This window comes from Nicotiana attenuata, chromosome 3 (genome assembly GCF_001879085.1).
Source record: "Nicotiana attenuata strain UT chromosome 3, NIATTr2, whole genome shotgun sequence".
In the NCBI taxonomy this organism is placed as follows: domain Eukaryota; kingdom Viridiplantae; phylum Streptophyta; class Magnoliopsida; order Solanales; family Solanaceae; genus Nicotiana; species Nicotiana attenuata.
This window is the reverse complement of record NC_031991.1, coordinates 45363005-45366930: the sequence shown is the minus strand read 5'-3', so window position 1 is coordinate 45366930 and position 3926 is coordinate 45363005.

The window sequence follows — 3926 nt, the reverse complement described above, 5'->3', positions numbered from 1 at the left end:
TTTGAAGCTGCCACACTAATGACTGTTCTAACTGTGACCAGTTTTGCAACCGGTGAGAAGGTTTCATGATAGTTTAGCCCTTCTCTTTGTGTGTACCCCTTTGCTACCAAGCGAGCTTTGTACTTGTCTATCTCCCCATTGGCCTTGTACTTGATTTTATATACCCACTTTGAGCCTATAGTCTTCTTTCCAGCAGGTAGTGGAAGTAACTCCCAAGTTCTGTTCCCTTCTAATGCATCAATCTCCTGCTGCATTGCTTGAATCCAATTGTGATCACTAGAGGCCTCCTTGAATGATCTGGGCTCTGTTGGTATATAGAAGGAGCCTAAGTTAGCTTGATAGGAGGGGTTAAGATGAGTGTAGGTCACATAATGAGATATAGGATAGGAACAATGTGTCTTTGGCTTGACAGTAGTGCTGTAGTCACTAAGCCAAATTGGAGGTCTGATTGTTCTGCTTGGTCTCCCATGTGTGTGTTCATAGTGTTGATTTGCTTCTGTTGTTAACTCAACTGGTTGAGTTGCAGCTTGATCAACTCCTGTAGCTACAGGAGTTTCAAGTGTCTGTGGTTGATCCACTGCATCATCTGAGTCTAGTGCTGTATCTGGGAGATTAGCATCATCTATGTCCAATGCTGCATCAGAAGGATCAGGTGAATCAATGGATAAACTCTCTACTGCAGGTGCTGCTTCTCCTGGTTCAGGTATTGGTTCTGCACTGGTAGGATGTTGTTCATGTGGACCTCCTGCATGTGCCTGATTATACCTGCATTTGAGGTCTCTTTAAACAAAAAAATGTCACCTAATTCTTCTTGAGTCTCAATTTTAAAAGGGAATAGTGATTCCTTGAACTGAACATCTCTGCTAACAAAAAATTGATGATCTTCAAGATCATATAACTTGTAACCTTTTTGAGTTTCTGAATATCCCACAGATACTGTCTTCCTAGCTCTTGATGCGAATTTGTCACCTCTAGGTAACCTGCTTGCATAGCAGAGACACCCAAACACCTTTAAATGAGATAGTTGAGGTACCTTACCATGCAATAACTCAAATGGTGTTTTTCCTTGAAGCACTGTGGATGGCAACCTGTTGATCAAGTATACAGCAGTTCTAACACAATCGCCCCAAAATTTTATAGGCATTGAACTTTGAAAGGTTAATGCTCGTGCCACCTATAGTATCTGTCTATGCTTCCTCTCCACAACTCCATTTTGTTGTGGAGTGTATGAAAAACTGCTTTGATGAATCACACCATAGGAAGTTGAAAGCTCATTACATTTTGAGTTAAAGAACTCACTACCATTATCAGATCTAAGGATTTTTATATTCTTGTCAAACTGATTCTTTATTAAAGCAAAGAAGTTCTTCAATACTACAAACACTTCACATTTAGATTGAATCGACATATCCAAGTGTATCTGCTGTAATCATCCACTATGGTAACAAAGTAGTGCATTTTATCATATGTAGGCTTTCTGTATGGACCCCATACATCTAGATGCATCAATTGAAAAAGGCTACTTGATCTACTGTTGCTATTAGGAAATTTTAGTTTGCTTTGTTTTGCCAAAGGACAGATTTCACAGCATCCTAACAGTTCAGCATCTACTTTATTCTTGACATCTGCAATGTGTTGCATTGCTCCAATAGAAGGGTGACCTAGTCTCCAATGCCAAAGCTTTCCACTATTGTCCTCCTTATGAGCTGTTGCTCCCATTGCAGGTTTTATTGTCTCTTGCAATATGTACAATCCTTCCTTTTCTTTACCAATCCCCAGAACCTTCCCATTGTAGAGTCCCTGAAACACACAAAAGTCAGGGAAGAACAAAGCCACACAAGAAAGTTATTTGGTTATCTTGGACACTGGAAGCAGATTAAACTTGAAATCTGGCACATGTAGAACATTCTCAAACTTATAGCTTCCTAAAATCACTGCATCTCCTATACTTGTGATTTCTGCTCTACCACCAGTAGGAACTTGAACTCTACTGCTATTTTGATCTCTCAGTGTTCTAAAAGTAGTCAGCAACTCCTTATATGGTGTAATATGATGCGATGCCCCTGTATCTATTATCCATTCACAAGCAAAGTTGGTGGATAACAGTAAGGTCATACCTGCCATGTTACCTGCTATGTTATCTGCATTGTCACTGGATGTTGGCTTGTTCAGCATATTCAGTATCTGCTGGTATTGTTGTTTAGTGAAGAAATGACCCTGTGCCTCTGATGAATTCATATTTTCTCCTGCAACTGTAGAATTGGCAAAAGGTCTGAATCCACCAGATAGTGCCCCCTTCTTCTTGCTCTTAAAATCCTGTGGGTAACCAACAATTTTATAACAATTTTCCTTCAAGTGTCCCTTATATCCACAATGATCACAGATTACACCAGGCCTTTTAGGCTTCATACCTTGGTGTGTTCTTCCTGCTAACATTGTCAATGGATCCTTATTCACATCTACCAAACCTAGTAACCTTTGGCTTTCCTCCTGAGATACTATTGCATAGGCTTCATTTACTGACACTATAGGTCTCCTTGTTAGTAGATTACTCCTTAGATTACTGTAGGATTCATTAAGTCCTTTAAGGAGCTGCAGCTAACCTTTGTGATCTCCGGTGAACAACATAAGGTAAAGATTCCTCACAATCACAAGAAGGAAGTGGAGCTAAGACATCTAATTCATCCCAACAATCCTTCATTTTAGAGTAATATGAAGTAACAGATCAGTGCCCTGTCTTAGGGTAGCAATTTCAGTCCACAAATGAAATATCCTAGTCAAATTCGATCTATCAAATCGCTCCTCAAACTCACTCCATACCTTCTTAGCATTGGATGCATACACGATACTAGCCATCAATTCTATCGCGACTGTGCTTCCTATCCATGACATAACGATAGCGTTGCATTTCTCCCACTGCTCTGCCAGTTCTCCTCTATACATACTTTTGGCACAGGTTCCATCCACAAAACCTAATTTTCCTTTGCCTCGAAGAGCCAATTTCATTGCTCTACTCCACAGAGCGTAATTATTTGGCCCTGTGAATTTGAGCGGAATTAGGACTAGTCCAGGCGCATCTCCAGCTTGAAGATACAACGGATGATTGTGGTCAAGTGACGTTACCTCATTTCCTGCCATTTTTACTGAGATCTGAGCTTCCTGTTCTTCTGCAACTCACAAAATTGCACAAATCTGTGATTGTGTTCTTCTGCGAATCTCGAATTTACAGTTTCCTTAGAGCATCGAAGTTACCCGCTCTGATACCATGTGAAATTGAGCCATGCAAATGAGATCTGAACCTAAGTTCTTAGAGAGGAAGAAGAAGAAGAGAAGAAGATCTGTTTTCATTATTGTAGAAATGAGCTGAAAACCCAACTATATACAATTCCCTCACTTCTCACACGTGCACCTCACGTGCCTAACTAACTTGTGTAACTAACTTCTTAACAGCTCATTAATCACAAATAACAGCTCACTGGTCTTTTAACTGCTCAGCTGCTTCTCATTCTATTAGGAGGAGGATAAAAGAAAAAGGAAAACTAGTATACTAATTTATTTGAAATTTCTTGAATGTTCTCCAATTCTCCATTCTCTTTTCACATGTAAAATAAGCTAGGAATACACTTATTGATAATAGTACAAAACTTATTTTAATTGGAAACGAGAAAATTTATTCCTATATACAAATCTTATTTAGACAAGGATTAAATAAACTAACAAATACTAAATTCTAAACAATTTCGATTTTCTACTAATTTAAATTATTTTCCAATAAAATATACAAGAATTGAATGATTTACTTTTATTACAAATGTTAATTTGCATTTGTGGTTCGTTATATCTTGATGGCAGATAACTAAATTATCTCTTCCTTCACATCTAGTTTGATGAGGTCAAACCACGGACGGCTTGACATAGTTGGAGAC